Source organism: Neolamprologus multifasciatus, chromosome 11 (assembly GCF_963576455.1).
Source record: "Neolamprologus multifasciatus chromosome 11, fNeoMul1.2, whole genome shotgun sequence".
NCBI classification, from domain to species: domain Eukaryota; kingdom Metazoa; phylum Chordata; class Actinopteri; order Cichliformes; family Cichlidae; genus Neolamprologus; species Neolamprologus multifasciatus.
The window spans coordinates 35,642,070-35,652,045 of record NC_140449.1 but is presented as its reverse complement, the minus strand read 5'-3'; the positions used below and the strand labels follow the sequence as shown (position 1 = coordinate 35,652,045).

Here is a 9,976-nt window from a genome sequence, read left to right as displayed (position 1 = left end):
ACAGACTTAGTGTGTTCATCTGACAGCGGTGTAAGCTCTATGTGCAGGCAAATGCTACTGCACGCAAATTCAGCTTTTGTTCACTTCCAGTTAAAGTGGCTTTGTTTAAAGCGTATTGCACACCGCTATATACTGCCCCCTTGTGGTCATCCTACAAACAATGTAGCATGCAGAAGCTGCATGTTGCATATAATGATGCGATGAGAATTCTTTGCAGGAGACCTAGAGGGTGTAGTGCCAGGCAGATGTTTGTAGCTGTGGGTGTTTGGACTTTAAAAGTGCTTTTAGTTAATGTTCACTTTTAGAGAACGACTGGATGGCTCTAGTAACAGTGTAATTTTAGCGCTCACAGATCCGACAGTGAGTGGTTCCTGTTACTCATGCAGTCTGAGGAAGCAGCGGTTGAAGTGTTTGTGTATTTATTGATTTCTTTTAAGTAATTGTGCTTTATGTATATTATGGTTTTTATATTTTTACAAATGTTTTATATTTATTATAAATATATAAATAATAAATAAAAATTTATATAAAATAATAAAACATACACACACACATATATATATGTATATGTGTGTGTGTATGTTTTATTATTTTATATATATACATACATACATACATATATATATATATACACATACACACACATACATACAGTGTATATATATATATATATATATATATATACACTGTATGTATGTGTGTGTATATATATATACGTATATATATATATATATATATACGTATATATATATATATATACGTATATATATATACACACACATACATACAGTGTATATATATATATATATATATATATACACTGTATGTATGTGTGTGTATATATATATACGTATATATATATATATATATATATATAATGTATATATATACACACATATTAAGGTTGTGTTTTTTTTGGGGGGGGGTTGTGTGTGTTTCTGTCTTGTTTTTATGGACAGGAAGTCTGCCAATAAAGATTGAATTCAAACAAATATATAAAACCGAGTGACAGCAGGAGGAGGTCTGCTCTGCTTCTCATGGTGTTATTAATTATTATTAATTCTACTGAACAAATCCAGCTTTGCCTATAAATAAAGCAACATGTGGGAATTATAACTTTAGCTGCAGAATATGAAACAACCAAAGGGTTCAAATACAAAAATGTACAAAATGATTTTTTCATCCACAATATAATGAAGTAAAAATATACAACCCAACTAGAGCACACGTTTAGGATAAACACATCATCAACAACGAAAATAAAAAGTGGAAAGTGGAAAATTGAAGAGAAAAAAAATTAATTCATAAAAAACAAAAAATGAAGAATCATAAGTTTGCAGATAAATAGAAACGGAGGAGAGAAAAAACAATTTCATTTATAAAAAACAACAAAGAGAAAGAACCAAATTTAACAAAAACAAACAAATAAACAAAAATCTGTGAAGGTAAAGGCAAATTCAAAAATAAAATAAATGAATAAATAAACAAAAATATTCATAATTTAAAAATATGGGCAGAAAAAAATGACCCGAATTGAAAAAAAGCTCGTAAATCTGAGGTCAGATATAAAAATATAAATTTGTATTTTCTTACTGCCCGTGTCTCTGATCATAATGTGAACCGTACTGATTTATTACAAATGAGTCAGCGGCGCTCCTCCGGCTCTGCTGCCCGGCCTGTGCCGCCGGTGTGCGGCCTGCAGGGGTCGCTGCAGCCCGCGCCTCTCCCACGTCCTCCGCTCCCTCTCCGCCGGCGTGTGTGAGGCTTTCCCCGCTATAAAGCTGCGCGAGGTGACTGGAAGCTGGAAAGGCTCTCCAGCAGCCACGGGAGGAGGAGGAGGTGGATGAAGATGAAGCTGTGTGTCCGTACGCTCGCAGCTGATCTCAGTTCAGTCCGTCTGAGCTGAGCGGAAACTTTGGATGCTTTTCTCGCTCTGGAGCTTCTTCTTCTTCTTCTTCTTCATGAACATCTGAGCAGGTAAAAACTCAGAGCTTCATCTTTCACAGCCTTTACTCATCATTCTTTTATTGTTTATGTCTCCACTCTGACTTCCTGCCTGATTCTTTAACCTTTATGATGACAGAGAGGAGATTAAAGCTGGATTCACTCCAGCACTCTGAGCATCTCAGGTCAAAGCACTTTCATCTTCTCCTCCTCATGTCTTTAGTCTCACGGAGGATGGATGGGTGAGGGATGGATGGGTGAGGGATTGATGGGTGAGGGATTGATGGGTGAGGGATGGATGGGTGAGGGATTGATGGGTGAGGGATGGATGGGTGAGGGATGCAGTCTTGTGTTTTTTTTTTCTTTGTTCTTCAGTTGTTTTAATTATGGGGTGAATGTAAATGTTGGAGTGCTCCTATTGGCTGAGTGTGTCTCAGATATATGGAAATGAGCCCATGTAATTTAGTCCTGTGGACATGAAAGGTCTGGGCCTTTATTTTGAAAGGACATTGAGTATTCGTGTTTCTTTGTGAGAAACAGCACAGGTGTTGATTTATGACCCCACAGTGAGCTCCGTGACTGTCTGTGGATTTTTCACGGGTACTTTAAAAAGCAGGAGAAGCTTCAGTAGCGCTGACGTTTCCTCGCAGCCAGTGAAGCTCCGACTGGACACGGATGTTTGTCCTTAATCGCTTTGTGTGTTTGTCTCATTAATCAATATGATGGATCATTATTATTCATAAATATGAGCCACGCACAGAGAGACGAGTTGTTCGTTATTATCCCTGCAGAGGAAAAACTTCTCAGCTCGATCTGATCGATAAATCATCAGCTGTGATTGGTTCTCCGAGGATGAAGGATGTTCGTGCTTTGATATCATTTATGGTTCTCGGTGTTTATTGATCAGAGCATCGGTGCTGTGAGTCCGATTAATCCGTCTCCACCTGTGGTGACGTCACAGTGACCTCAGCAGCTCCTTCCTGTCAGCTTTTGAATTTGTGCTTCGCTTATGAATCTTTGTGATAGTTTGTTGTTTATTTCCAGAGTTTACAATATTTTTCTTTTTTACTTTTAACCTGTTTAGTTTTTGTCTGTTAGTTTTTTAATCATCATTTTCTGTCTTTTCTGGGACCATTTTAGGCTCTTTATGCATCTTTGTGTTTTCTTTTCACCTGTTTGTTTCTTTTTGTGATCATTTTACATGTTTTTAATAAATTTGGTTTTTATGTCTAAACATTTTACAACTTTTTTCAGTTTTCATTCATTTTACATCCAATTTTGCACACGTGACCACTTTTCCCCTTTCACGTCTCTCTGAGATCACTATTTGACTCTTTTGTGATCGTTTTGCATGTCTTCTCGGTTTATTAATTAGCTTTTGTGCATCAGTTAGTTTGGTGTTCTCCGTTTGGGCGTCCCCTCTGTGTCTTTGGGTCCTTTTGCATCTTTTTCTAACCCCTGTGTAATCTTTGTTGTGTCTCACGTGTTCTTTCTTTCTATTTGAGAACATTTTTTAAAAATCTATTCTTGTTTTGTTATCTTCTTCTTGCAGCTTCTTTTCCGTGTAGCCAATCAGTTTAAAGTCACAGGGGTCATGTGACTCCCTGGTGCCTGTTAGTGGACGGTGAGGACCTGTTTTGCATTCAGAGACTTCTGTGCAGCACATGAGCCAGAGGTTGGGAAACATCTGTAATATTTGCTTTGAAGTCGGGCTGATTTGCAGACGTGTGGGCTGATGAGATGAAGAAGAGCGATAAAGCTCAGGGAGGCGATGTAAAAGGTGCAGCTTTGATAAAACCCCGTGAAACACGAGCAGGTAAAGCTGTGCTGCAGCTGCATAATCGGACATTAAATTCAGCTAAAAATACCTGGCGCCGTGTCTTTGAACGCCTCGCAGGGCCTCAGGCCGCCGAGCCCGCTCTGCTCACATCCTCAAGATTTATCTGATTATTTTTACAGGATTAGAAAAGTTCAAAGTTACAAACTTTCTTTTTCCTAATCTTGTTGAAAGAGTTTTGGACCATGTTTCATTCAGCTTCACGTTCACGCTCAGCTCTCTCGTCACCACACAGACCGGCACAGCGTCCTCGCCACTGCAGAAATCCTCTCGCTCTGCTCAACATACCAAACTCCTCCACTCGGGGCAGTAACTCCTTCCCTGCCTGGACTCCGCGCTCTCCCACCTCACAGCATGACCTCAAACCAGCCCAGTGTCAGCTGGAGGTTGGAGAGAGGCGACCCTGAGACAATCGTCGTGTACGCACCCCGCCCTGCGGCCAGAAACTCCATGTTGTCAACAGAATCTGTGACAAATTAAAAATACAAACAATGCCACATAAAATGAACAGAATTGATATAAAAAGCACTTTAAAGATCAGGCTTGTGTGTCGGCAGTCTGCAGGTGCGCCGTCTCCATGTTGTAGCTGTATGCTGTCACCAGGGGGCAGCGTGAGCAAATGTGGAACTACCTGTGAGCTACTTTTCGTAAAGACGCCGCCTCTCCGCCGTCAGCTCATCCGCAAACATCTGAAACAGGTCACAGGACACGGAGGTTAAAGCGACCCGGAGCTTTTCAAACTATCGGCAAAGTTTTTATCCACACAGACAGCAGAGTCTAACAGCAGGAAGCACTGTGCTCTTTCAAAATAAAAGAATGAGTTTTTAGAAGAAGAAGACGTTTTAGGGCTCATCTGATATTAGTGCCATGATTAATATTTCATCAGGTTTCATCTCTACTCCGTTATCTTCACACATGTTACTCAATAAGTAAAAATCTCCTTTCTGGGTCGATTTGGAATTTGGGGGCGGAGCTTACAGAAAATTGAATTTTATCCTAAATTTAACTTCTTTTTTTTTTTACAGGCTTTGTGTTTTATGTTTTTAGGGCAAAAAAATAGAGCAAAGTGTGTATTGTTCATTTTAATGTAAAGAAATACAAGTTCAATAAGCTTCCATCGACAGAACACACGATGAATCGCTACATTAGTGTAATTTCAATAAAAAGTCTTATTTTCTTATGATTACAGCAGGGTTTTTTTAGAGAAACGTTAAACACATATTCTCGTGTCTGCAGTGGTGCTGAGAGCAGGAACAGCTGGGTGTTTTATTGGAAGATATCTTCAGCAATCTTCACACATGTGGAACTATGTAGAGCGCTGGACTCGATCCTTTAGTCCACAGGTGTCGAACTCCAGGCCTCGAGGGCCGGTGTCCTGCAGGTTTTAGATGTGTCCTTGAACCAACACAGCTGATTTAAATGGCTAAATCACCTCCTCAACATGTCTTGAAGTTCTCCAGAGGCCTGGTTATGAACTAATCATGTGATTCAGGTGTGTTGACCCAGGATGAGATCTAAAACCTGCAGGACACCGGCCCTCGAGGCCTGGAGTCCGACACCCCTGCTTTAGTCCATGTTGGACAGCAGTGACCTGAGGGGAACCACAGCACCGCGACGCTGATAACGAACAGCATCGTCACTTTTTAACTGAAAGAGGAAAGTGTTTGTGTGAAGTAGGGCTGCGAAAATCGTCGACGACTGATTTAATAGTCGACGCGTCGTTTGAAGCTTTGTAAGATCACAAAAGACGCAGGAATGAGTAGTAGGATTTAAGAGTGTAATAACGGACTGAAACAGAAGATGGCAGCACTGCATGTACAAGGATGCCAGCTGCCGTTAAACCCCAAAGAAGAAGAAGCTGTGTCCCAGAATTCATAGCGCGGCCCAGCTCAGTTTCCAACAATGGCGGCAGCTAGTTAGTTTTAATATTACTCTTATTATTCTTTCTGGGTCACAAAATAAACGTTTAACATATTTTCAGGCGAGAATGTAGCTGTGTAAACCTCAAATATCTGCTCAGTTTATCAAGACACCACATATTTTCAAAAGCGCTCCGACGTTTTCGGAGACGTCTGTTAGCCACTAGCTCGATAGCTAGCCGGGGCTAGGCTAACTAGAGCCGTGAGAACACCGGACTCCCGGCAAATCGTTTTCAAACCCACCGCCGTCTTTCGCTACTCAGGTTAAACATGATATATAAGTCACTTAGATAACTTAAAAATGTTATTGTTTGGCTTTTTTTTAGTATTTTATTTGTTCCAGAGTAAATCGGTTTGGCTGAGATTAAAGTTATAGTTTTTACACAGCTGAATAAACATCAAGCAGACAGCTGATTATCAGAAGTGTGAGATGCTCCAGAATTTACTCCGGTGTCCTGTTATATTTTAGATAGCAAGGAGTTTATTAAACTTCACCGAAACAATCTGCAAATTTCATTAAAATGTAATAAACTATCATCTTGTCTTTATTTTTAGTTAGCACAGACCTTAAACTCTTAAAGCTGTAAGCTAATGATAGTTATATAAGAGCAGATGCTGCTGGTGCAATAAGCTGTACGTTTTATGTCCAATGGATGATGATCTGATTAGTCGACTAATCACAAAATTAATCAGTGACTAGTCGACTATCAAAATAATCGTTTGTGGCAGCGCTAGTGTGAAGCAGCTGCTGTTTGCAGATGAATCCATGTTCTCAGGGAGTATTTGTGTCAGTGGGACAGGAGTCGCGGCCCCCCGCCCCGAGAAACCCCGCCCCCTTCATTTGTCCTTCTGCAGTGACACGTTTAGGCAGTTTTTCACAGCTTCACACACAGCACTGTGTTATTTATACAGCAAGTGATGATGACGCTGAGTCACTCTTCCTCTCAATCAGCTGATCACAGGATGCTGTGTTTCAGTCACAGAACAACAGAGACTCAGATTGGCTCTTCATGGAGCCATCTCCATGGCAACGCCCCTGAGGCACATAGGTACTGTAGTAAAGTGTAGTAAAGTACTCTGTAGTACTTCTGTACTACAGTAACTTTTCCCCCCTTCAGCACAGAACAAAGACTGTAGATGAAAGACGGACAAATGATTTGACTTCTCAGTTTTAGCCTTTAGGCCTTTACTGCTCAGTAACATCATCAGTTTCACTCTCGGAGCTCAGACTTCTTGAACAGTCTGTTAATACAATTAACCTCACAGCAGCCATATTACTGCATCAATATTACCTGTTACACGGTCAAAGGTCCAGTTCAGGGATTCTGATTAGCTGAGGTGAAGCTGAGCAGACAGCTAGCAGCTACATCCTCCTGTGTCGCCATCCAGCCGTCAGTCAAAGTTTAAGACTTTTAAACAGGTGAGTTCTGAAACCCTTCTTACCTGTACAGGTGTTACGGAGGGGGAAATGATATAGAGAGCAAACAGTTTGTGTTTCAGGCTGGAAACATGATTATTTCTGCTGTAAAGTTTTATTGGAGTCTGGTGGACTGACTCACTGCTGCCTCGGCTGGACGTCAGAGGAACTGCAGCCTTTTGTGTCTATTAAAAAATAATGCATTTAATCAGCCAATCACAGAGCCTCACATGCTGGTCATTTCTGGGTCATTTTCACTCGAGGATCAAAATGTAAATTTCTGCATTTCACTGAATTATCGACACCTTGTGTTAAACTTCAACACGAGAACATTTTGATTCAGAGCCGGTGAAGCTGCACAACTCTCAGGAAACGCATTAACACTGATCCGGCTGACGTGTAAGCAGCCAGCAGTTTGTTTGCTTTGTGCTGCTGGTGGAGACAAACTGCTACAACTCAGCAACACGCTGAGTGGAGCTGATCGGGCCTGTTGAACCAGTGTGAACACAGAAGTGAAAAATGCATGAACTCTGAGCAGCTGGCCTGGTTTTCCATCCTGCCCCGAATGCGGCTTAATGTGCCGCAGTCGTGAATCACAACAACTGAATATTGAACAGCACGAAGTGGCTCATTCATTCCAATTCAGTCCAATTAAAGTCGCTAACCCGGAGTTCACTCGCTCATCCCTGAGCTGCTCTCAGCCGTTCAGGTTAACATGTTTGTTTGCTTACTGACAAAATAAAGGGGAAAAAGTACTGTACTGTGCAAAAGTCATGAGCCGCCTTATTTATAAGTATTTTGCTTCCACTGGTGGTTAACAGGTTATCAGCGACTGAACTTTCAAAATAAAAGCACAGGGATTCTTCTCTTCCCTGGCGTTTAAAGTCGCCGTCTTCATGGTTTTTTATCCCCCTCACCTCCATCACTGATTTTCTGAACTGAGCACAGTCGTGTCCAAATTCATGGGCTGCATCCTCCTGAGGACCCGGCCTTCGCGGTCTACGTGGGCCGGGTCCTCAGAAGGTCGGGTAGGCCGGAAGTAAACGGCTGTGAAATTGGATGGTTTAGCCTTCTGATTAGCGTCACCGCTGTCTCGGTGGAGTTTAATAAACTCGGCCGTCTGCTCCTTGCTATCTAAAATATAACAGGACACTGGAGGAAACTCTCGACTGTCTCACACTTCTGTTTAATCAGTTTTCTGTTTGACGTTTAGTCAGCTGTGTGAAAACCACCCGGGGGATTAATAAAGTTTTATTTTACCTAATCAAATAACTTTAATCTCAGACAAACCGATTTACTCACAAACAAACAAAACACTGAAAAAACATTTTAGGTTGTCTAAGTGACTTATATATTACGTTTAACCCGAGCAGCGAAACTCCGCGGTGATCTGAACATGATGTGCCGGGAGTTGTGCCGTTCTCGGCGGCTTCAGTGACCCTCGAGCTCCCGGCGAGCTATCGAGCTGGTGGCTAACAGACGTCTCCGAAAACGTCGAAACACTTTTGCAAATATGCGATATCTTGATAAACCGAGCAGATATTTGATGTTTACACAGCTACTTTCTCTCCTGAAAATATGTTAAAAGTTTATTTTGTGACCCAGAAAGAATAACAAGAGCAATTTTAAAACTTAGTAGCGGCCGCCATTGTTGGAAACTGGAGTTTGGCCGCGCTATGAATTCTGGGATATGGTGGGCCACGAAGGACACACCCGACCCATCCTTCACATTCGGGGAAAAGGAGGACGCATTTGTCGGCTGCATTCGGAGGAGTCTACGAATTTGGACAGCCTTCGGCGCGTCGCTGTGACGTAATCGGTCTACAGATGCATCCTCAGGAGGAAGCAGCCCATGAATTTGGACACGCCCAGTTTCTCGTCTTTCTGGTCTCATCTGTACTCATATATGTCCATATACAAGAAGTTAATATTTCCCACTTTTAAAGGGTTAACAGTCACCATTCGGAGGTTGTAAGGCTTTCATCACACCTGATGTCAGTGTGTGTGTTTGTAAAATCTGCCATTAAACTCAGTGAAGTTTAGAAACACAGCAGTTTGGGTTCATAGCTGCTACCTTAAACAGCTGTTTCCTTGGTTACCATGGTAACGTGGGACAAGATAAGTGTGCTACAGACAAAAAAAGTCTTTTTGTTGAAACATTTTAGTTTTCAAGATGTGATGAAAAATGCATCCATGAACATCAGCATGGAGTGGAGGACCGGAGCTTTCAGAGCAGGACTGGACCAGCTGAGACCAGCTGAGACCAGCTGATAGGACCAGCTGATGAGACCAGCTGATAGGACCAGCTGATAGGACCAGCTGATAGGACCAGCTGATAGGACCAGCTGATAGGACCAGCTGAGACCAGCTGATAGGACCAGCTGATAGGACCAGCTGATAGGACCAGCTGAGACCAGCTGATAGGACCAGCTGATAGGACCAGCTGATAGGACCAGCTGAGACCAGCTGATAGGACCAGCTGATAGGACCAGCTGAGACCAGCTGATAACGAGTTGATAGCATTTGAATCAGGAGAAAAGTGCAAGAAGTTTCTTGATCTTTGAAACATAATGAATGATGAGGCTGTCAGAGGTTATTGCTGCAGAAACGTGCTTGGCTGTCTCACACTTTTTATTCTTCTGCACAAACACTTTGTTTGCTCATCGCCGAGCTGAAACCTGCTACGTTACCCGGCATCAGCGAGCGGAGCCTCTGAATGACATGAATTATTAACTGTAGTGTTGCAGCTGCACAGGGATCTGTGTGATGTGATTTTCATGAGCGTCTCTTTAATCTGTTGTTGGATGTCATCGCGCTGCGAGCCTCAGCAGGTGGGAGGATTCATCCGCCGCTTGACTG

The 9,976-nt window shown here is 42.1% G+C and overlaps 1 protein-coding gene across 1 annotated transcript in view; it reads left to right on the top strand.

Annotated features, from left to right (window-relative positions):
* The first annotated feature begins 1,786 nt into the window (after window positions 1-1,786).
* The window catches only part of cpne4a (copine IVa), a 95,175-nt gene continuing 86,985 nt past the window's right edge, over window positions 1,787-9,976 (top strand). The window contains exon 1 of the mRNA XM_085177032.1: window positions 1,787-1,977. The gene's annotated coding sequence lies outside the window, so the exon portion shown is untranslated. The remainder of the gene's footprint in view (window positions 1,978-9,976) is intronic.